We start from the raw sequence: 25,110 nt of genomic DNA on the forward strand, positions 1-25,110 counted from the left end.
GCTTGATCCACTTTTATTCCCTTGTTCGAAATTTTGTGTCCAAGGACAATTCCTTCAGTCACCATAAAGTGACATTTCTCCCAGTTTAAAACTAGGTTAGTCTCTTGGCACCTCTTTAGAACAAGTGCTAGATGGTCAAGACAGGAGCTGAATGAGTCTCCAAATACTGAGAAGTCATCCATGAAGACTTCCAGAAATTTTTCCACCATATTAGAGAAAATTGAGAGCATGTACCTTTGAAAGGTTGCAGGTGCATTGCACAGACCAAATGGCATCCTTCTATATGCAAATACTCCAGATGGACATGTGAATGCTATTTTCTCCTGATCCTGGGGATCTACTGCAATTTGATTATATCTTGAATATCCATCCAGGAAGCAGTAGTATTCATGTCCTGCTAGTCTTTCTAGCATCTGGTCTATGAATGGTAAAGGAAAATGATCCTTTCTAGTAGCTGTATTGAGCCTTCTGTAATCAATACACATACGCCACCTTGTAATTGTTCTTGTAGGAACCAGTCCATTTTTTTCATTATGGACCATTGTCATGCCGGCTTTCTTAGGGACGACTTGGACAGGGCTTACCCAGGGGCTATCAGAAATGGGATAAATAATCCCAGCCTCTAGTAATTTAGTGACCTCCTTTTGCACCACCTCCTTCATGGCTGGATTTAGCTGCCTTTGTGGTTGAACCATTGGCTTAGCGTCACCTTCCAATAAAATCTTGTGCATGCATCTGGCTGGGCTAATGCCCTTAAGATCACTGATGGACCATCCAAGAGCTGTCTTGTGTGTCTTTAGCACTTGAATTAGTGCTTCCTCTTCCCGTGGCTCTAAGGTAGAGCTTATGATTACAGGAAAGGTATCACCTTCTCCCATAAATGCATATTTCCTGGATGGTGGTAATGGTTTGAGCTCGGGTTTAGGAGGTTTCTCCTCTTCCTGAGGGATTTTCAGAGGTTCTATTATTCTCTCTGATTCCTCTATATCAGGTTGAACATCTTTAAAGATATCCTCCAGGTCTGATTCGAGACTCTTAGCCATGTTGACTTCTTTTACCAGAGAGTCAATAATATCAACGCTCATGCAGTCATTTTGGGTGTCTGGATACTGCATGGCTTTGACAACATTCAACTTGAACTCATCCTCATTGACTATCAGGGTTACTTCCCCTTTTTGAACATCAATGAGGGTTCGGCCAGTTGCTAGGAAAGGTCTTCCCAGAATGAGAGTTGCACTCTTATTATCCTCCATTTCCAGCACCACAAAGTCAGTGGAAAAGGCAAATGGCCCAACCTTGACAACCATGTCTTCAATCACGCCTGATGGGTATTTAATGGAGCCATCAGCAAGTTGGAGACATATTCGGGTTGGTTTAACTTCATTAGTCAACCCAAGCTTTTTGATAGTAGCTGCAGGTATTAGGTTAATACTTGCTCCAAGATCACATAGAGCTTGCTTGGTACAAGTACCTTCTAATGTGCATGGTATCATAAAGCTTCCCGGATCTTCAAGCTTCTCAGGTAAGCTTTTTAGAATGACTGCACTGCATTCTTCAGTGAGGTAAAATTTTTCAGTTTTCCTCCAATCCTTCTTATGGCTTAAGATCTCTTTCATGAACTTAGCATAAGAGGGTATTTGCTCAAGTGCCTCTGTGATGAGCGGATAATTTATACGCTTTTTGGCATTGTTTTTAGTATGTTTTTAGTATAATTTAGTTAGTTTTTATTATATTTTTATTACTTTTTAGTCAAAATTCACTTTTCTGGACTTTACTATGAGTTTGTGTGTTTTTCTATGATTTCAGGTATTTTCTGGCTGAAATTGAGGGACCTGAGCAAAAATCTGATTCAGAGGCTGAAAAGGACTGCAGATGCTGTTGGATTCTGACCTCCCTGCACTAGAAATAGATTTTCTGGAGCTACAGAAGCTCAATTGGAGCGCTCTCAACTGCGTTGGAAAGAAGACATCCTGGGCTTTCCAGCAATATATAATAGTCCATACTTTGCCCGAAATTTGATGGTCCAAACTGGCATTCCAAATCAGCTCAAAACTGCCCGGCGTTAAACGCCGGAACTGGCACAAGAATGGGAGTTAAACGCCCAAACTGGCACAAAAGCTGGCGTTTAACTCCAAGAGAAGTCTCTACACAAAAATGCTTCAATGCTCAGCCCAGGCACACACCAAGTGGGTCCGGAAGTGGATTTTTATGTAATTTACTCATCCTTGTAAACCCTAGGCTACTAGCTCTCTACAAATAGGACCTTTTGCTATTGTATTTTCATCTTGGTTCTTCTGGTTCCCTCTCTGGGGCCGAAGCCAATGATCACTTTTGTTCTTATGTATTTTCAACGGTGGAGTTTCTACACACCATAGATTAAGGTGTGGAGCTCTGCTGTACCTCGAGTATTAATGCAATTACTATTGTTCTTCTATTCAATTCAGCTTATTCTTATTCTAAGATATTCATTTGCATCCAAGAACATGATGAATGTGATGATTATGTGACACTCATCATCATTCTCACTTATGAATGAGTGCCTGACAACCACTTATGTTCTACATGCAAACAAGGCTTGAATGTTTATCTCTTGGATCCCTTAATCGGAATCTTCGTGGTATAAGCTAGAATTGATGGCGGCATTCAAGAGAATTCAGAAGGTCTAAACCTTGTCTGTGGTATTCTGAGTAGGATTCAATGATTGAATGACTGTGACGAGCTTCAAACTCACGATTATGGGGCGTTAGTGATAGACGCAAAAGAATCACTGGATTCTATTCCGACATGATCAAGAACCGACAGCTGAATAGCCGTGCCGTGACAGGGTGCGTTGAACATTTTCACTGAAAGGATGGGAGGTAGCCACTGACAATGGTGAAACCCTACATACAGCTTGCCATGGAAAGGAGTAAGAAGGATTGGATGAAGACAGTAGGAAAGCAGAGAGACGGAAGGGACAAAGCATCTCCATACGCTTATCTGAAATTCTCACCAATGAATTACATAAGTATCTCTATCTTTATCTTTATGTTTTATTCATACATCACCCATAACCATTTGAGTTTGCCTGACTAAGATTTACAAGGTGACCATAGCTTGCTTCATACCAACAATCTCCGTGGGATCGACCCTTACTCGCGTAAGGTTTATTACTTGGACGACCCAGTACACTTGCTGGTTAGTTGTGTGAAGTTGTGATAAAGAGTTGAGATTACAATTGTGCGTACCATGTTGATGGCGCCATTGATGATCACAATTTCGTGCACCACTCTGCAAACAGAATCTTTATTTCAAGAGTCCTGAGATAGTCTACAAAGCGGGCAAATTGCTTATCCTGTTCCGCTTGGCGGAGTTTCTGAGGATAAGGAAATTTGGCTTTGTATTCCTCAACCTTAGTTGCTGCAGATTTATTGCCTACAGATGTGGGTTGAGAAGCCTTTTTAGATGGGTTATTATCAGCACTTGTATGTGTCTGATCCCCTACTGGCATTTGAATGCCAGGGGTGGAAGCTGGAATGGCGTTAGACACCAACTCCTTACTTGTTTCTGGTGTCTGAACGCCAGAACTGTGCTCCCTTTGGGCATTCAACGCCAAATCATTGCTTGTTTCTGGCGTTGAACGTCAGGACTGAGCATGGTTTGGGCATTCAACACCAGCTTTCCACCCATTTTCTTGCGTTTGAGCGCCAGAATTATTCCTCTCTGGGCTCTTACTGTCCTCAGAGGAATTTTGGTTAGTTTGCTCATTTCTTGGCTTCCTGCTATCTTGAAGTGAGGTATTTAATGTTTTCCCACTTCTTAATTGAACTGCTTGGCACTCTTTTGTTATTTGTTTTGATAAATGCTGTTCTATTTGCTTCAACTGTACTTCCTTATTCATATTAGAAATTCTTATTTCTTGTAGTATTTCCTTGAATTTGGCTAGTTGTTTTATTAGAAAATCCAGTTGCTGATTGAATTCAGTAACTTGTTCTGTAGGACTTAGTTCAGCAATTATTGTTTTAGCCTCTTCTTTCATGGAAGGTTCACTGCTTAGGTACAGATGCTGATTTCTGGCAACTGTATCAATGAGCTCTTAAGCTTCTTCTATTGTCTTTCTCATATGGATAGATCCACCAGCTAAGTGGTCTAAAGAAATCTGAGCTCTTTCTGTAAGCCCACAGTAGAAGATGTCTAACTGCACCCACTCTGAAAACATTTCAGAGGGGCATTTTCTAAGCATCTCTCTGTATCTCTCCCAGGCATCATAAAGGGATTCATTATCTCCTTGTTTGAAGCCTTGGATGCTTAGCCTTAGCTGTGTCATCCGTTTTGGAGAAAAATGGTGATTCAAGAATTTTTTTTTGACAGCTGTTTCCATGTCCTTATGCTGTCCTTAGGTTGGTTATTTAACCACCTCTTAGCTTGGTCCTTTAGAGCAAATGGAAACAGTAATAATCTGTAGACATCCTGATCTACTTCTTTATCATGTATCGTGTCAGCAATTTGTAAAAATTGTGCCAGAAACTCTGTAGGTTATTCCTGTGGAAGACCGAAATACTGGCAACTTTGCTGCACCATGATGATGAGCTGAGGATTCAACTCAAAACTACTGACTTCGATGGAGGGTATACAGATACTACTCCCATATGAAGCAGTAGTGGGGTTAGCATATGACACCAGAGTCCTTCTGGACTGTTCATTTCCACTTTGTTCCATGATGGAGCAAGGGAGATGATATGGATGTAAATATTATTTATTTTATTATATATAAAAATTTATTTTCGAAATAATAAAATAAAATAAAATAAGATAAAATAAAAACAAAATAAAAATAAAAATAAAAAAATTGAAAATGTTTTGTGAAGATTTTCAAAAAAATTGAGGAGAGAGAAAGTGGTTAGGATATTTTTGAAAAAGATAATAAAATATTATTATTATATTTTTTAAAAAAAAAACTTAAAAGGATAAGATTTGAAAAATTTTAAAATTGAAATCTGAATTTTTATAAAAAATTTCGAAAATATAGCTTGAAAATAGTTAGAAAAGATATTTTTTGAATTTTGAATTTTATGATGAAAGAGAAAAACACACAAAAGACACAAGACTTAAAATTTTTAGATCTAATGCTCCTTGTTTTCGAAAATTTTGGAGGGAAAACACCAAGGAACACCAAACTTAAAAAATTTTAAGATCAAAACATGAAGAAGACTCAAGAACACTTTGAAGATTCACAAGAACAACAAGAACAAAAGAAAGAACACCAAACTTAAAATTTTTAGAAAACTTCAATAAAATTTTCGAAAATTATAAAAAAGATTAACAATAAAATACCAAACTTAAAGTTTGGCACAAGATTCAATCAAAGAAAAATTATTTTTGAAAGAGATTTTAAAAAGAGGATACCCAATTTCCAAGAACATAGACCAACGCTCTAGCAAATTGGGCAGTAAAGGTAACACTTGTTTTGAAGAGGTATATATTTATATATTCTTTTTGGAAGACTAATACTTTGGAATAGAACAAGAAAAACAAGAAGAGACACAGAACAAGAAAAACTAAAAATCAAACAAGAAAAATAAACAAGAACAACTTGAAGATCAAAGAACACGAATTCAAAAATTTAAAAGGAAAATATAAAATATGCAATTGACACCAAACTTAGAACAAGACACTAACTCACAAAAATAAAAATTAGAAATTAATAAGAAAAAGTAATATTTTTAAAAAATTTTTAAAGAGAAATTAAAGGACTCAAATTTAATGACTCTATAGCATCAATACTCTATTCCTAATCTAAGCAACAAAATAAACCTTTAGTTGTTCAAACTCAAACAATCCCCGGCAATGGCGCCAAAAACTTGGTGCACGAAATTGCAATCACACTTTTGCAATCCGCAGAACTAACCAGCAAGTGCACTGGGTCGTCCAAGTAATACCTTACTTGAGTAAGGGTCGATCCCACGGAGATTTTTGGCTTGAAGCAAGCTATGATTATTTTATTATTCTTAGTTAGGAGATCAATTATGATTATCAGTTTGAATTACTAAAAAATAGAAGAGCGTGAAATAATTACTTGTTGTGCAATAATGTAGAATATGTTGGAGTTTTGGAGATGCTTTGTCTTCTGAATTCCTATAATGTAATATTCTTCTCATGCAAAAGTGCAAAGTTCCTTCCATGGCAAGCTCTATGTAGGGTGTCACCATTGTCAATGGCTACTTCCCATCCTCTCAGTGAAAATGGTCCAAATGCTCTGTCACAGCATGGCTAATCAGCTATTGGTTCTCGATCATATCGGAATAGAATCCATTGATTCTTTTGCATTTGTCATCATGCCCAACACTCGCGAGTTTGAAGCTCGTCACAGTCATCCAATCCCAGAATCCTACTCGGAATACCACAGACAAGGTTTAGACTTTTCGGATTCTCATGAATTCCGCCATCAATTCTAGCTTATACCACGAAGATTCTAATTAAGGAATCTAAGAGATACTCATTCAATCTGATGTAGAATGGAGGTGGTTGTCAGACACACGTTCATGGATTGAGGAAGGTGATGAGTGTCACGGATCACCACCTTCTCCATAGTTAAGCACGAATGAACATCTTAGATAGGAACACGCATGTTTGAATGGAAAAACAGAAATAATTGCATTAATTCATCGAGACGCTGCAGAGCTCCTCACCCCCAACAATGGGGTTTAGAGACTCATGCTGCCAAAAGGTACAAATTTCAGATCTAAAAATGTCATGAGATACAAAATAAGTCTCTAAAAGTTGTTTAAATACTAAACTAGTAACCTAGGTTTACAGAAAATGAGTAAACTAAGATAATTGGTGCAGAAATCCACTTCTGGGGCCCACTTGGTGTGTGCTGGGGCTGAGACTTAAGCTTCTCACGTGCCTAGGCTGTTTCTGGAGTTGAACGCCAGGTTGTAACGTGTTTTTGGCGTTGAACTCCAACTTGTAACCTGTTTCTGGCGCTGGACGCCTGACTGCAACATGGAACTGGCGTTGAGTGCCAGTTTACGTCGTCTATCTTCGTGCAAAGTATGGACTATTATATATTGCTGGAAAGCCCTGGATGTCTACTTTCCAATCCAATTGAGGGCACTCCAATTGGACTCCTGTAGCTCCAAAAAATCCATTCCGAGTGCAGGGAGGTCAGAATCCAACAACATCAGCAGTCCTTTTTCAGCCTAAATCAAATTTTTGCTCAGCTCCCTCAATTTCAGCTAGAAAATACCTGAAGTCACAGAAAACACACAAACTCGTAGTAAGTTCCAGAAATATGATTTTTTCTTAAAAACTGATAAAATTCTATTAAAAACTAATTAAAACATGCTAAAATCTATATGAAATTACCCCCAAAAAGCATATAAAATATCCGCTCATCAGGACGCGTGGGAGGTATTTTCCACAAATGATGCAATCGCATGGGGCACGCGGTCACGTGGAACAATATTGAGCTAAAGGCATACTTCCAGCCTTGCTTCAGCATAACTCTCTGTTCACTTTCCTTTTCTTTTACTGCACGTGTGATGCGGACGCGTCAGCGACGCTGTCGCGTTGCGTGCTCTCTCCTTTTTTTTATGCAATATACAGAATGAAAAATGCATTGAATGTCATGTAAAAACTTCAGGTTCAAACAAAATTCAAAAACAGAGCAAAATAAAGGGGGAACAATTATACCATGGTGGGTTGTCTCCCACCTAGCACTTTTAGTTAAAGTCCTTAAGTTGGACATTTGATGAGCTTCCTGCTATGGTGGCTTGTGCTTGAATTCGTTCAGAAATCTCCACCAGTGTTTGGAATTCCAACAGCCTCCGGGGTCCCAGACGAGGCATGAAAAGCCCTTAGGTGAGTTCAAACAATCTGAATTCTCACTGCAGTGACCAAACAGCTTCCGAGATCCTTTCAATTGAGCTTGACACCAGTCCTTGCACCTCAAATTGAAGTGTGAAACCTCAGTGAATATTGTATACCAGCTCTAAGTGCGAGTCATTTCCCGTTTGCTTTTAAAGCCGCAAAGAGCTCTAAGCTGGCCATCTATCTTAAGTAAACCATATTCAAGTGGAAAAGTAAAGATGAAAGTCAAGGATTTTACCCACTTGAAGTTCGTATTGGTTGGTAATGGCCGTGGGATAGGTGTTTCTGGTTGTTCTGCAAGCTCTACTTCCTTATGGTCTTCTGTGAATTCCTCCACTTCTTGGCGAATTTCTTCCACGTCAACCATGTCTTGATCAAGGTCACCGATATCTTCTTCATCACTCGAATCATAATTGGGAGGTTGAGAGAAGTCGACCTCTGCATCATCTTCGTATTCACTTGGGGAAGATTCTTCTGTCTCAAAGAATTCACTTGCGGATGCAAGAGCATTACTAGGAGAACTTGAGTAGTGTCTATCATCATCAAGAAAACTTGAGTCTTGGGTCATTCCGTCCAGTTCCTCATAAGATACCTGCCTTGGGGATTGTACACTGTCCTCCTTAGCATTAATTGTAACGTCCTTAACGGAATTCTCCACAACTCTGGCTTCCTGCGGAGGTTCAGCATCTCCTAAGTCTTCAACCAACTCTTCTTCTTCTACAGTGACAGCATCCTCTACTTGTTCCAGTACGAAGTTATGCTCAATGATGTCCACTGGAGCTTCTTGTGTCTTCTTCACAATACATTCTTCATTAGATTCTCCACATGAAGCCATGGGAGTCTGTTGAGTGTCTGAACATCTGGAAGATAATTGATTTATTGCTTGCTCCAATTGATGAAGGGTTGCATTGAAGTGGTTTACTGATTCTTCGAAGTGAACCTGTGATTCTTGGCTTGATGGACATGGATATGGTGTGTAGGAGAGTGATGGTTTTTGGGAATAATTGGATTGGTGTTGGGGCAGATCAGGATCATATGGTGGTGAATGGTGAAAAGAAGCTTGTGAGTATGGTGGGTTGAGGTTGTGTTGAAAGGATGGTCTCTGAGCATAGGGTGGGGCTTGTTGGTAGTTACAATGCAGTCCACCATATCTATCAGCACGGTATGCATTGTAGAATGGTCTCTGTCCATGATATCTGGGAGGATGTTATTGCCTAAAGGGTTGATTAGATCCTCTTGGCTCCATCCATCTTTGATTGCTTAGACTGTGATGCATAGTCCTGTTATGGCTTCCATTCCTTGCAACAAAATTAGAACCAAACTCAAAGTGAGAGGGGTGAGAATTCATAATAGCTATCAGAAATAAGAGGGAAGAGACAAAACAAATAAACACGTAAAAAAAATATATAATTTTTTTATTTTGAAAAATATTTACAATAACCAATAATAAGGCACACCTTTGCAATTCCCCGGCAACGGCGCCATTTTGACGTTAGGATCTTTGCTAGTAAAGAATTTTACAAAAATATAATCGCGTTGTGAGTATAGATTCTAAACCAACAGAAAATCCTTTCGTACAAAACCCAATAAATTTATAAACCGAAGTATTCAAACCTCGGGTCGTCTTTTCAAGGAATTGCAGGGAAGTATGATTTATTATTGGTTATGGAAAAACAGTGTTTGGGGTTTGTAAACGGTTTTGGGCAAGAGAAATAGATTGCAAGAATTAATAAATTAATAACTAATAAAAATCTTGGCAATGTATGAAAACTGGAAGTCCTATCCCAGTTATCCTTATCAATTGTGATGAGAATTGGATTTTTCTCCCACTAAGTTAACCTTTAACTATGAAGGTAAGTTAAATGGATGGAATAAGTTTGGTCCCTCAGGTCCTAGTCTTTCCTTGGAAAAGGCTAGAGTTATTGGAACTCGAGTTAATTCTTGAAGAATTCCAATTTTCGGTCAACAATGAGTTTGACAACTCAAGAGTTACCAATTAATCAATTAAAGCCAAGAATATAAAAAGCTAGATAAAAATCATAGATCTGAAAATACCTCAAATTATATTTAAATATAAATTTAAATCTAACATGGAAAGATTTAAGAGTCAAATGGGCAATATAAGTAATTAACAAATAAAAGTATTAGAATATCTAAAAGTAGAAGAGAAACATAAATTAAAGAACATTGAACCTGTGATGAAGAAGTAATATTCCTAATTTCTAAAAAATCATAATCCTAATCCTAAGAGAGAAGAGGGAACCTTTCTCACTAAAAACTACATCTAAATCTTAAAAAGTGTGTATTTTTCTCCTCCTTTATGAATGGGTGGATCCTTCCGTTTATAATCCTTCAATCTGTGTTCTTTGGGTTTGGATCTGGGCCAAAAAGGCCCAGAAATCGCTGAGGACAACTTCTGCAAATTTTGCAGTTTGCGCACGTCACGCGTCTGCGTGGGTCACGTGGTCGCGTCATCTGGAGTGTTGCTCTTCCACGCAGTTGCGTCAGTCATGCACCCACGTCAGTTGTATTTCGCGAGTCACGCGTTCACCTCATCCATGCACTCGTGTCGATCCCTTTTTGTGCGAATCATGCGTCCGCGTCGTTCATGCAGACGCTTCACTGCTAGTTTCTTCAAAAACTCCATTTTATGCTTTCCTTCCATTTTTGTATGTCTCCTTTCCATCCTTTAAATCATTCCTGCCTTAGAAGATCTGAAAATACTTACCACACAAATCACGGCATTGAATGGCAATACAAGGTAATTAAAATTAATATTTTTAAAGCCTAGGAAACATGTTTTTCACATACATCACATAACAAGAAGGGAAGGTAAAACCATGCAATTTCACATGCATAAGTGGGTGAAGGATTGAATAAATCACTTAAATTCAGCACAAAATATGTCATAAAATATGGGTTTATCAGTCCACCCCATACTATTATATATTGTTGGAAAGCCCTAGATGTCTACTTTCCAATGATTTTAGAAACGCATCATTTGGAGATTTGTGGCTCAAGTTATTCTTGTTTGAAGAAGTCATGGTCAGGCTGCCGGGTGAGATTGCACTAACGTCGCCACTAACGTAGCCTCATAGCCTTTCGCTAGCATTATTGGCACTCACTTTTACCAATAATGCTGCTCCTTGTCCCTCTTTCCCACGTTAATGATCCACGTTAATGTAACTAACGTGGCCCTTAACGTAGGCATACCAAAGCTCGAGGGCATTAGTGACACTCACCTTGTCACTAACGCTACAAAACTGCCCCTCTTCCACGTTAATGGTCCACGTTAGTGGTGTTAACGTGGCCATTAACGTGGGTCTTCCTTTTCTTTCCTAAAGTTAATGGCATTAAAGTTGCCACTAGCGTTCCAAACTTTCCTTCCTTCCACGTTAATGGCCACGTTAGTGGCACTAACGTAGCCACTAACGTGGCTCTTCTCTACTTCTTGTTACCTGAAATCAATCAAACAAAGTGCATTAAAGTCTTGCTCTTAATCATGAGATCATGCATCATCCATTTTATCATTCAATTCATGCATAATTCTTATGAAATCATTCAAAATTCACAATGTTTGCTTGAATCATGGTATGATTGTATTTTCAACCAAATACTTGCTTATTTCCTAAGAAAATGCATGAAACCAACCTAAAGCATATAAAAAATGGCTAGTAAAACTAGCCAAGATACCCTAGCATCATGGCTCATCACCGACCTCCTCTCAAAGTGCTTGGCCAAATTACTAGAGGCCCAAAACAGGCCCAAAACAAAAGGGCACAGCCCACCTAAAGGCGGCTGGCCAAAAGATAAGTGATCTCACCCTCAAAAAGATAAGATAAGATAAGATAACAAACTTATCTCAAGAAAGGTCATCCTAGACTACTATAAATGCACTGGAGCACCCAGGTATAACTAATACTCCAATTCTACAAAAATACCTACCTAAAGCTCGTGCTAACTCAAGTATCGGAGTCTCTTGCAGGTACCACCACCCTCTGGTGACCAAGGATCAGCAGCACTGCAAGATCCAGCAAGTCGGATACAATAGCTCTTATTACACCAGAAGATCTCGTCTGAGATCGACCTCCAGTTTTTGGTAACCCCCGGAACAGCCAGCTTCTGCTCCCCATGGGGCGTTTGAACACCCAAGGACTCCCTTCCTGGCGTTCAACGCCAGGTCTCAGCTCTACATAGTGCATTGAATGCCTAGAATGGTCCCATTCTGGTGTTCAACACTAGCTCCTGCCCCCTTATGGGTGTTTGAACGCCCATTCCTTTCCTATTCTGACGTTCAAAGCCAGCAAGGGGGTCTCCCTAGGGTGTTCTAGTTCCATCTCTGATTGTCTCTGTCTCTGTTCTAAGGACTGTACATGATCACAAACATTAGAAAGCAAGGGAAACAACTATGAAAATAAACTAATAAAACTCAAATGAAAATAAACTAATAGAAAGAAAAACGGAAATACTTTACTCATAGTTAGGTTGCCTCCCAACAAGTGCTTTTTTACTATCACTAGTTTGACGGATAGCTCCTTTATAGAGAATGATAAGGGCTCATGATTTCACCCCTTACAGTGAACTTCCTTCCTGTGCTCTCATCGATGAACTCCACATGCTCTAGAGACAGGATTCTGTTCACAGTGTGTGGAATGATTGGACTATCAATGAAGACCACTCTAATTCCAGGCGAGAGGTCCTCAGTGGGGATCTTCTTTCCCTTCCAGCCTTTAGGCACTTTATTTTTACTGACGTCCTTCTCAGAGCTTGATGATGGTATTCCCACACCAAACTTAGAGTTGGTGTTTGGAGGCTCTGTTAGGCTCTGTACTGAGAGAAGTGGTGGAAGCATTAAGTGCTTGTGCCTTATCCAACTGATGTCGAGTGAGATTTATGAACCTTGAACACAAGACAGTCCTCTTTCAGTTGCAGGACTAGTTCTCCTCTTTCAACATCAATCTTGGCTCTTCCTGTGGCAAGGAATGGTCTTCCAAGGATGATAGATACATCCCTGTCTTCTTCAGTGTCAAGAACTACAAAGTTAGCTGGGAAATAAAGGTCTTTAACCTTCACTAGGGCATCTTTCACCAGGCCATATATCTTTTTCAGTGACCTGTCAGCCATTGCTAATGAAATATTGGCAGCCTGCAGCTCTAGAATTCCCAGCCTCTTCATTACAGAGAGAGACAAGAGGTCGATGCTTGACCCAAGGTCACACAAGGCCTTCTCAAACGTGATTTTACCTATGGTACAGGGAATCAGGAAGCTTCCAGGATCTGGCCTCTTTTGAGGTAGCTTCCTCTGAACCAAGGCACTGCACACTTGGGTAAGTACTGGGAGGTTCTTCTTTCAATGCTTCTATTCCATAGAGTTTTGCATTTAGCTTCATGAGGATTTCCAAGTACCGAGCAACTTGCTCTTCTCTAGTTTCCTCTTCCTCATCAGAGGAGGAGTATTCTTAAGACTCTATAATCTACAACATGGCATTCAAGGGGACTTCTATGGTCTCCTCATGAGCTCTGATTTCCTTCAGTTCTTCAACAGGAGGGCCCTTAGTGGGCATTGAACGCCCATCCTCTCTCATTGTGGAATTCAACGCCATAGCTTGCTCCTCTTTGGGCATTAAATGCCCAGCTACTTCCTTGTTGGCATTCAACACCAAAAGCTCCTCTTCAGATTCGGCCCCAGCTCCTACAATGAGAGCCTTGTACTCTTCTCTTGGGTTTACTTCAGTATTACTTGGAAGAGTGCTAGAAGGGATCTTAGGGATCTTCTTACTCAGTTGACCAATCTGTACCTGCAGATTCCTAATGGAGGACCTAGTCTCTGTAATGAAACTATGAGTGGCCTTAAGGAGATCAGAGACTATAGTGGCTAAGTTAGAGAAGCTCTACTTAGAATTCTCCATCTGTTGTTGAGAAGGTGGGAATGGTCTGTTATTGAACCTATTCTAGTTTCTTCCACCTTGATTGTTGTTGAAGCCTTGCTAAGGCTTCTGTTGACCCCTCCATAAAAAGTTGGGATGATTTCTCCATGATAAGTTGTAGGTGTTTCCATAAGGTTTAGTGTTGGGGTTCCCTGAGGAATTTCAAATATAATTAACCTCCTCCATCTTGGGTTGATCGGGATCATAGGCTTCTCCTTCATAGGATGCCTCTTGAGTGCTGCCAGCTGCAGCTTGCAATACAGTCAGATGCTGAGAGATCATATTGACCTGTTGGAGCAAGATCTTGTTCTGAGCCAATATGGCATTCGGAGTGTCAACCTCCAGGACTCATCTGTTCTGAGTAGTTCTACTGTTCACAAGATTGCTCTCAGAAGTGTACATGAATTGGTTGTTTGCATCCATGTTAATGGAGTGATCCTACATGAATTGGTTGTACATGAATTGGTTGTTCTGAATTCATGTTAAGAGGGCACCTTCTGATCAGTTGTTTGTACCTATCCCAAGCTTTATAGAGGGATTCACCCTCTTTCTGTCTGAAGGTTTGAACTTCCACCCTAAGCTTGCACAGCTTTTGAGGTGGAAAGAATTTCGTCAAGAATGCAATGACCACCTTCTCCTAAGAGTCTAGGCTTTCCTTGGGCTGAGAATTCAGCCATAACCTAGCTCTGTCCCTTACAGCAATGGAGAAAAGCATAAGCTTGTAAATCTCTAGATCCACTCTATTAGTCTTGACAGTGTCACAGATCTGCAATAAATCAGAGATGAATCTATTGGATCTTCTTGTGAATGTCCATGAAAATGGCAGTTCTATTGAACTAGAGTGACCAATTGAACCTTCAGCTCAAAGTTATTTGCACCAATGGCAGGTATAGAGATGCTCTGTCCATAGAAGTCAGAAATGGGTGCAGTAAAATCATATAGGACCTTCCTTGTATCTCCTCTATCATTGGGATTGGCTGCCATGTTTGTATTCTTAGCTTCTTGTTCAAAAAGCTCTTTGAGGTTTCCTTTGGAGTGTTGTGCTCTAGCTTGTTGTAGCTGCCTCCTTAGAGTCCTCTCAAGTTCAGGATCAGGATCAAAGAGAGGTTCTATATCACTGTTCTTACTTGATATGGACTATTAACCTCGGCCCAGAAATCAATAAAATTGACAATACCCACATTCCTAAAATGTCAGATAGGACCAGGTAAAAGATCCTGAAAAATAACCACTTCGGGTGAGGCCGAGAATATCTCGGAAGCCAACCTCTTAATGGAAGGAATCTTCACTTTAAAAAGGGATCTAGACGACGACATAACACACAAGATCATTGCTTTTCACTTTCTTTTAATTTATCTACTACTTACTTGAAATACCTATTCTGACTTGAGCGTCGGAGATTGTTTTGCAGGTGTTCCACCCGCGGTGCTTCAAAAGGCAGCCGACCTATACCTCGCCCCGAAGAATAGCAGCACCACTAATCTAAAATTACTAAAAGCTCGGAACTCTAGAAGGTCGGCCTGAGTAACCTGGACGGAATATTTGGCGACCACCGTGGGGCCCGAGAAAAAGGAAACTCCACTAAACCTAATCCACTTTATATTTTCTTCCCTGTTTTGTGCTTTCCCTTTTTTCAGGGCTACTCAAACCTCGAAGGATGGCAGATAACAGAGTTCAACAACCAACGCAAGCAGAGATGTTGGCTCAGATTGTCGAGCTCCAAACAGAGGTTTGGAGAATAGCCGAGTAGTCATCTAACAACCGAGCTAGAAAACATGGTGAAGGAGATCTCAAAAGCTCAAACCAGAACGACATGGATACCCAAAAGCTCGTTCCCCCAAAAGAGAAGCTCACCGTACACAATCCCTTCTCAGAGGACATCATGACATTCCAAATGCCACAAAACTTCGTGCTACCAACCGCCCTTGACCATACAAGGGATTCGGCAACCCACGCATTCATATCAGGAAGTTTCAATGTATAATGTTCTTTAATGGAGTTTCTGAACCCATACTTTGACGAGCTTTTCCTACTAATTTAGATGGTTCTACATTACTCTGGTTTTCTAAACCGTCTGTAGGGTCAAACTTCTCTTTTAGTTCGCAAGATCCTTCATTGATTACTTCACCGCGTCCAGGATATATGTACATGGATCAGACTATCTAAGCACCATCAAGCAGGGACTGCATGAGAGCTTAAAAGACTACATGATGCACTTTGCTGAGGCGACCATGGAGATTCCAGACTTAAGCCCAGATGTCCATCTCCACGCCCTCAAAAGCAGCCTCAGAATGGGAAAGTTCCAGGAGAAAATTGCGGTAACAAAACCTAAAACATTGGATGAATTCAGAGAAAAGGCCACAGGAAAAATGGAGCTCGAAGAACTTCGGGAAGCCCAGAAGACAGACAAGCATCAAACTAAAAGGGAGGAAGGCAAAACCCTCAGGTCAACAAACAACAAAGACCTGAAGAAGCCCTTCAAGCTCACCCCCAAGTTTGATAACTATACCCAATTCAACACAAAAAGATAAGATATTATAAAAGAAATCCTGCATGCCAAGATAATAAAACCTCCTATCAGAGCTGGAAATTATCAAGATCAAAGATTTGTTGACAAAACAAAGCACTGTGCTTTCCATCAGAAGTTCGGCCACACGACAGATGACTGCATTGCATAGAAAGACCTATTGGAACGATTGGCAAGGCAGGGACTCTTAGACAAATACGCTGATGGAAGAAAGAACATAGGAGAAAATAAGATACCAGGTGCAACTAGCCCAGGGACGGAAGGAAATGACAAAAGACACTGGGTGAACCCGAGCCAGCCACGAGGAGTCATAAATTGCATTTCAGATGGTTTCTCTAGTGGAGGTACGGCCCGGAAGAGAAGCTACTGAGCAATGTTAGCAATCGAGGGGACGACCCTATTGCCACAGAAAGACACACCCAGCAGAGAAATCACTTTTACACCATCAGATTGCACATCAGCAAGCCCAAACCTCGACAATCCAATTGTTATCTCGGTACAGGTCGGAGACCTGCTGGTAAAAAAGGTCTTGCTAGACCCAGGTAGTAGTGCTGATGTTTTGTTTTACTAAACATTCCAAAAAATGAACTTGTCTGATAAAATTATACAACCTTACTCTAGAGATCTCATAGGATTCTTAGGAGAAAGGGTGTCGGTAATGGGAAAGGTGTGGTTAAAGACCATGCTGGGGGAACATCCCCAGTCAAAAATAATAGATATACAATTTATCGTAGTAAATTGCACAAGTCCATATAATAATATATTGGGTAGACCAGCATTGAATTCTTTTGGAGAATTCGTCTCCACTTTACATCTGTGTGTTAAGTTTCACGTGCAGGGAGACATCATAGCTACAGTATATGCCGACCATAGAGAAGCACGCCAATGCTATAACGCTAGCTTGAAACAACAAGTAGCACACAAATTAATCGCGGCACCAGTGCAAGCCATCTACAACTCGGAAGAGCTCCCTCTCCTTAACGAGTTGGACCCTATAGAAGACTGTCAAGAAAGACCACAACCAATGGACGAACTGGAGAAGGTAACATTTTATAATAACCCTAACAAATTCACATACATTGGTCGTGCACTTTCAGGACAGGAATGAGCTTAGCTAATACAAATTTTACAAGACAACGCCGACCTCTTCGCGTGGACCCCGGTAGACATGCAAGGAATTGACCCAAGCATCATTTCCCACAAACTTGCTGTAGACCCATCAATCAAACCCATCGCACAGAAAAAGCGCAACCTCAGAACAGAAAGGAAGCAAGCATCCCTTGAGGAGACAACAAAGCTACTAGTAGCAGGTTTCATTAAAGAAGTAAGATTCACAACGTGGTTATCAAACATCGTCATGGTAAGAAAAAGCACAGGTAAATGGTGCATGTGTGTTCACTTCACCAATCTCAATAAAGCATGCCCTAAAGATGCATACCTGATGGGTGGATAATTTATACGCTTGGCATTATTTTTAGGTAGTTTCTAGAATATTTTAGTCACTTTTTAGTATATTTTTATTAGCTTTTATGCAAAATTCACATTTATGGACTTTACTATGAGTTTGTATGTTTTTCTGTGCTTTCAGGTATTTTCTGGCTGAAATTGAGGAACCTGAGCAAAAATCTGATTCAGAGGCTAAGAAAGGACTGTAGATGCTGTTGGATTCTGTCCTCCATGCACTCGAAGTAGATTTTCTCGAGCTGAAAAATTTCAATTGGCGCGCTCTTAAATTCGTTGGAAAGTAGACATCTTGGGCTTTCCAGCAATGTATAATAGTCCATACTTTGCGAGAGATTTATTGGCCCAAACTGGCCTCCAAACGCCCATCAGAGACCCATTTCTAGCGTAAAACGCCAGAACTAGCACCAAAGCTGGAGTTAAACGCCCAAACTGGCACCCAAGCTGGCGTTTAACTCCAAGGATGGCCTATACACGTGAAAGCTTCAAGGCTCAGCCCAAACACACAACAAGTGGGCCCCAAAAGTGGATTTCTGCACTATCTACTCATCTTCTGTAAACCTAGTTTACTAGTTTAATATAAATAGCACTTTTTACTATTGTATTGGAGTCTTTGACCTTTTGGGGAGTTCTTCGTACCTTTTTTGGAGGCAGGCCATTCGGCCATGCCTAGACCATTTTGTTCTTATGTATTTTCAACGGTGGAGTTTCTACACCTCATAGATTAAGGTGAGGAGCTCTGCTGTTCCTCATGAATTAATGCAAGTACTATGGTTTTTCATTCAATTCATGCCTACTTCTTCTCAAAGATATACTCTTGTACTTAATTTAGTTAAGTCATACTGAAGGGGTGACCCGTGACAATCACCCTCTATCTTCAGTACTCACTTAGCCAAGATCCGCGTGCTTGACAACCACAAAGCGGTCTACATGATGTTCAACGTAGTCATTGAACGACAGCCGGAGTATATTCTCTTGGGTCTCTAATCAACGATTCACATCGTCTCTCCTGACAACAGAGCATTTGAATCTGAGATTAGTATCTTCGTGGTATAGGCTAGAACACTAGACAACATTCCTGAGATCCGGAAAGTCTAAACCTTGTCTGTGGTATTCTGACTAGGATGTGGGAAGGGATGACTGTGAGGAGCTTCAAACTCACAAATGTTGGGCGCAGTGACAGTGTGCAAAAGGATCAATGGATCTTATTCCGATGCTAGTGAGAACCGACAGATGATTAGCCCTGCGGTAGCGGTGCCTGGTATTTTTCATCCGAGACCAGAAATCTGATAGTTGATTAGCCATACAAAGACCGTAGCTGGACAATTTTCACTGAGAGGATCATACAACTTGCCATGGAAGGGAGCACGCATGATTGGATGAAGAAAATAGGAAAACAGAGGTTCAGGAGCAACAAAGCATCTCTAAACGCTTATTTGAAATTCCCACCAATGAATTACATAAGTATCCCTATCTTATTTTACATTTTATTTATCTTTTAATTATCAATACCTCATAACCATTTGAATTCGCCTGACTGAGATTTACAAGATGACCATAGCTTGCTTCAAGCCGGCAATCTCTATAGGATCGACCCTTACTCACGTAAGGTATTACTTGGACGACCCAGTGTACTTGCTGCTAAGTTGTGCGGAGTTATGAAAAGTGTGATCACAATTTCGTTCACCAAGTTTTTGGCACCATTGCCGGGAATTGTTCGAGTTTGGATAACTAACGGTTCATCTTGTTGCTTAGATTAGGTAATTTTATTTTATGTTTAAGCTTTCTTTTATTTTTAATTTCGAAAAAAATAATAAATACGAAAAAATTAATAATACCATAAAAAAACAAAAAAAATTTGTGTTTTTTGTTTGAGTCTAGTGTCAAATTCTAAGTTTGGTGTCAATTGTATGTTTTCAAATTTTCTCAAGTTTTCAAAAAAAATTCATGCATTGTGTTCTTCATTGATCTTCAAGTTGTTCTTGATGATTTTTCTTGTTCTGATCTTTAAATTCTCCTATTTTGTGTCTTTTCTTGTTTTTCATATGCATTTGCAAATCCATAGTGTCTAAACGTTAAAATTTTCTAAGTTTGGTGTCTTGCGTATCTTTCTTTTCTTAAAAATTTTCAAAAATATGTCCTTGATGTTCATCATGATCTTCAAAGCGTTCTTGGTGTTCATCTTGACATTCAAAGTGTCCTTGCATGCATTACTTATTTTGATCTTGCATTTTTATGTTTTATTTCATTTTGTTATTTTTTTCTCTCTTCATTAAAAATTAAAAAATAAAAAATATCTCTTTTCAAGTAAATAATACAGAAAAATGAAGATTCAGAACATACAGCAGAGGAATCACAGAGAAAAAGCTGGGCGTTTAGAAAAATGCCCAGTAAGGAAGGATTTCTGGCGTTAAACGCCTGCCAAGGTATCTGGCTGGGCGTTAAACGCCCAAAGAGGTAGCATTCTAGGCATTAAACGCCAGAATGGATAGCATCCTAGGCGTTTAACGCCAAGATGACACAGGGGAGGTAATTTCGTTTCCAATTCAAATTTTTTCAAATTTTCATATTTTGATTCATAATTTTAAAATCTTTTCTTTCCATATTTTCAAAGATCCTTGCTAACAATTAATGTTTTGATTCAAAAATTTCAAGTTTGTTACTTTCTTGTTACGAAAGGATTAATATTTAAATTCTAGAATCATATCTTTTAGTTTTTTATTAGTGAAGTCATCAATTTTAAAAATCAAATCCTTTTCAATCATATCTTTTCAATCAAATCTTTTTAAAATCATATCTTTCAACTAATTACTATTTCTTGTCTTTTTCGAAAATCACTAACCACTTTTTCAAAAATCTTTTTAATTAAAACTAAAACAATTAGTTAATTAAAAATCTTTTTAGTTTTAAAATCTTTTTTGTTTTGAAAAATCTTTTTTAGTTTTAAATTTTTGAAAACTCTTTCTCTTTCATCTCTTTCTATTCATTTTTGCTAACATTCCTCCTCTTTCTTCTCATTCTTATACTCCTTTTCCTCTGACACATCAAGGAATCTCTATACCGTGAGAGAGATGATTCCACTACTCCCTTTTGTTATCTTCTTTTTTATATGAGCAGAAACAGGGATAAAAACATTCTTGTTGAAGCTGATCCTGAACCTGAAAGGACTCTGAAGAAGAAGCTTAGAGAAGCTAAAGCACAACACTCCAGAGAAGACCTTTTAGAGAATTTTGAAAAAGAAGTAGACATGGCAGCCAAACCCAACAACAATGCAAGGGATGCAAGGAAGATGCTTGGTGACTATACTACACCAACTTTCAACTTTTATGGAAGAAGCATCTCAATTCCAGCCATTGGAACAAACAACTTTGAACTTAAGTCTCAATTAGTTTATCTAATGTAGCAGAATTGCAAGTTTTATGGACTTCCATCGAAAGATCCTCATAAGTTCTTAGCTGAATTCTTGCAAATCTGTGATACTGTTAAGACCAATGGGGTTGATCCCGAGGTCTACAGACTCATGCTTTTCCCTTTTGTTGTAAGAGACAGAGCTATGATATGGTTGAACTCACAACCTAGAGAAAGCCTGAACTCTTGGGACAAGTTGGTCAATGCTTTCTTGACCAAATTCTTTCCACCTCAAAAGATGAGCAAGCTTAGAATGGAACTCCAAACCTTCAAACAGAAGGAAGGTGAATCCCTCTATGAAGCATGGGAAAGATACAAGCAATTAACCAAAAGGTGTCCTTCTGATATACTTCCAAAATGGAGCATCATATGTATATTCTATGATGGTCTGTCTGAGTTGTCTAAAGATGTCATTGGACCATTCTGCTGGTGGATCCCTTCATCTGAAAATCCCTGCAGAAGCCTAGGAATTTATTGAAATAGTTGCAAATAACCAGTTCGTGTACACTTCTGAAAGAAATCCTGTGAAAAATGGGATGACTCAGAAGAAAGGAGTTCTTGAGATTGATACTCTAGAGCCATATTGGCTCAGAACAAAATGTTGACTCAGCAAGTCAATATGATTTCTCAGAATCTGACCGATTGCAAGCTGCATCTGGCAGTGCTAAAGAAGCTTCTTCTGAAGGAGAAGCTTATGACCTTGAGAATCCTACAATGGAAGAGGTGAATTACATGGGAGAATCCTATGGAAACACCTATAATCCTTCATAGAGAAATCATCCAAATTTCTCATGGAAGGACCAACAGAAACCTCAACAAGGCTTCAATAATAATAATAGTGGGAGAAATAGGTTTGGCAATAGCAAACCTTTTCCATCATCTTCTCAGCAACAGACAGAGAATTCTGAGCAGAGCCTCTCTGGCTTAGCAAACATAATCTCTGATCTATCTAAGACCGCTTTCAGTTTCATGAATGAAATAAGGTCCTCCATCAGAAATTTAGAGGCACAAGTGGGTCAGCCGAGTAAAAGAGTTACTGAAACTCCTCCTAGTACTCTCCCAAGCAATACAGAAGAGAATCCTAAAAGAGAGTGCAAGGCCATAACCATATCTAAAGTGGCCGAACTTGGAGAGAGTGAAAAGGCAGTGATTTCCAGTGAGGAAGACCTCAAGGGACATCTACTAACCAATAAGGAGTTCCCTATTGAGGAACCAAAGGAATCTGAGGCTCATACATAGACCATAGAGATTCCACTGAACTTACTATTGCCATTCATGGGCTCTGATGAATATTCTTCCTCTAAAGAGGGTGAAGACATTGTTGAAGAGTAAGTTGTTCAGTATCTGGGAGCAATCATGAAGCTGAATGCCAAGTTATTTGGTAATGAGACTTGGGAGGATGAACCGCCATTGCTCATCAATGAACTGAATACATGGATTCAGCAGACATTGCCTCAAAAGAAACCAGATCCCGAAAAGCTCTTAATACCTTGCACCATAGGCACCATGACCTTTGAAAAGGCTCTGTGTGACCTGGGGTCAGGTATCAACCTCATGCCACTCTCTGTAATGGAGAAACTAGGGATCTTTGAGGTACAAGCTGCAAAAATCTCACTAGAAATGGAAGACAAATCAATGAAACAGGCTTATGGACTTGTAGAGGATGTCTTAGTGAAGGTTGAAAGCCTTTACGTCCCTGCTGACTTCATAATCCTAGACACTGGGAGGGATGAGGATGAATCCATCATCCTTGGAAGACCCTTCCTAGCAACAGCAAGGGTTGTGATTGATGTAGACAGAGGAGAGTTAGTCCTTCAATTGAATGAGGACTACCTTGTGTTCAAGACTCAAGGATCTTCTTCTATAAACACAAATAAAGAAGCATGAAAAGCTTCTCTCAATATAGAGTCAGACAGAGCCCCCACACTCAACTTCTAAGTTTGGTGTTGGGAGGCCACAATCATTCTCTAAGCACATGTGAAGCTCTGTAAGAGCTTCCTATCAAGCTATTGACATTAACGAAGCGCTTATTGGGAGGCAACCCAATTTTATTTATCTATATTAATTACTCTTTCATTTTATTTTCCATTGTTATTATATGTCTTCTTTAGGTTGATGATCATGTGGAGTCACAAAAACAACTGCAGAATTAAAGCAAGAATAAAAAACAGCATAAAAAATAGCACACCCTGGAGGACGAGCTTACTGGTGTTTAAACACCAGTAAGGCTAGCAAATTGGGGGTTTAATGCCCAGTCTGGCACCATTCTGGGTGTTAAATGCCAGAAATGGCACACAGACTGGCGTTTAACGCCAGAAAAGGATGTCTGGTGTCTGGCTGGTGTTAAACGCCAGTAAGGGTAGCAGAATGGGCATTTAACGCCCAGTCTGGCAGCATTTTGGGCGTTAAATGCCAGAACTAGCTGCCAGACTGGTGTTTAACTCTAGGAATGGGTAGCAGCCTGGCATTTAATGCCAGAAATGTCATACAGAGGGCGTTTAAACACTAGAAAGGTACAGGGATGAGAAATCCTTGTCACCTCAGGATCTGTGGACCCCGCAGGATCCCTACCTACCCCAACTCATTCTCACTCCTCTTCACACCTTCCCATAACACCCTTCCCCAAATACCATTCACCTATCAAATTATACCCTCTTCCCCATAACCTCTTTACCACTCACATCCATCCACTATTTCCCATCATAGAACCCACCTACCCCCACCCACTCAAATTCAAACCATTTCCCTCCCAAACCCAACCCCTATCACATGGATTCTCTCTCCCCCTTACCCTATAAATACCCTCCTTACCACCTTCAACTTCACACTTCACACAAACCTTAACCTCCCTTGGCCGAATTCACCACACACCTTTGTCTCCTCTATTTATTCTTCTCCTATTCCTTTTTTCTTCTTTTGCTCGAGGACGAGCAAACCTTTTAAGTTTGGTATTGGAAAAATCTTTGCTTTTTGTTTTCAATAACCATTAAGGCCGGAGAAACCTCTAGAAAGAGGAAAGAGAAGGCAATTACTTCTACCTCTGAGTCATTAGAGATGGAGAGGTTCATCTCAAAGGTCCATCTAGACCACTTCTATGAAGTTGTGGCCAAGAAGAAGGTGATCCTCGAGGTCCCCTTCAAGCTCAAAAAGGGGGAATATCCAGAGATCTGACAAGAGATTCGGAGAAGAGGTTGGGAAGCTCTCACCAACCCTATCCAACAAGTCAGAATCTTAATGGTTCAAGAGTTCTATGCTAATGCATGGATCACTAAGAACCATGATCAAAGTATGAACCCGAACCCAAAGAATTGGCTCACAATGGTTCGAGGGAAATACTTAGATTTCAGTCCAAAAAATGTCAGGTTGGCATTCAACTTGCCAATGATACAAGGAGATCTTCATCCTTTCACAAGAAGGGTCAACTTTGATCAAAGGTTGGACCCAGTCCTCATGGACATCTATGTAGAAGGAGCCCAATGGAAGAGATACTACAAAGGCAAGCCGGTTTAACTGAGAAGGCTTGACCTCAAACCCATGGCTAGAGGATGGTTAGAGTTCATCCAACGCTCTCTCATTCCTACTAACAACTGATCCGAGGTAACTGTGGATTGGGCTATCATGATCCATAACATCATGATTGGAGAGGAAGTGGAAGTTCATGAGATCATACCTCTAGAACTATACAAGGTGGCTGACAAGCCCTTCACTTTGGCAAGGTTAGCCTTTCCTCATCTCATCTGTCACCTATGCAATTTAGCCAGAATTGTCATAGAGGAAGACATCCTCATCGAAGAGGACAAGCCCATCACTAAAAAGAGGATGGAGCAAACAAGAGAGCCCACTCATGGACCTCAACAAGCGCATGAGGAAATCCCTCATTAAGAAATCCCTGAGATGCCTTAAGGGATGCATTTTCCTCCACACAACTATTGGGAAC

The 25,110-nt window shown here is 40.0% G+C and overlaps 1 non-coding gene across 1 annotated transcript; it reads right to left on the bottom strand.

Annotated features, from left to right (window-relative positions):
* Positions 1 to 21,417: 21,417 nt before the first annotated feature.
* Positions 21,418 to 21,525, bottom strand: LOC112714052 (small nucleolar RNA R71). Its single transcript, XR_003159009.1, has one exon. It is a non-coding gene; the product is annotated as a small nucleolar RNA R71 (small nucleolar RNA).
* Positions 21,526 to 25,110: the final 3,585 nt, after the last annotated feature.

Source organism: Arachis hypogaea, chromosome 9 (genome assembly GCF_003086295.3).
Source record: "Arachis hypogaea cultivar Tifrunner chromosome 9, arahy.Tifrunner.gnm2.J5K5, whole genome shotgun sequence".
NCBI classification, from domain to species: Eukaryota; Viridiplantae; Streptophyta; class Magnoliopsida; order Fabales; family Fabaceae; genus Arachis; species Arachis hypogaea.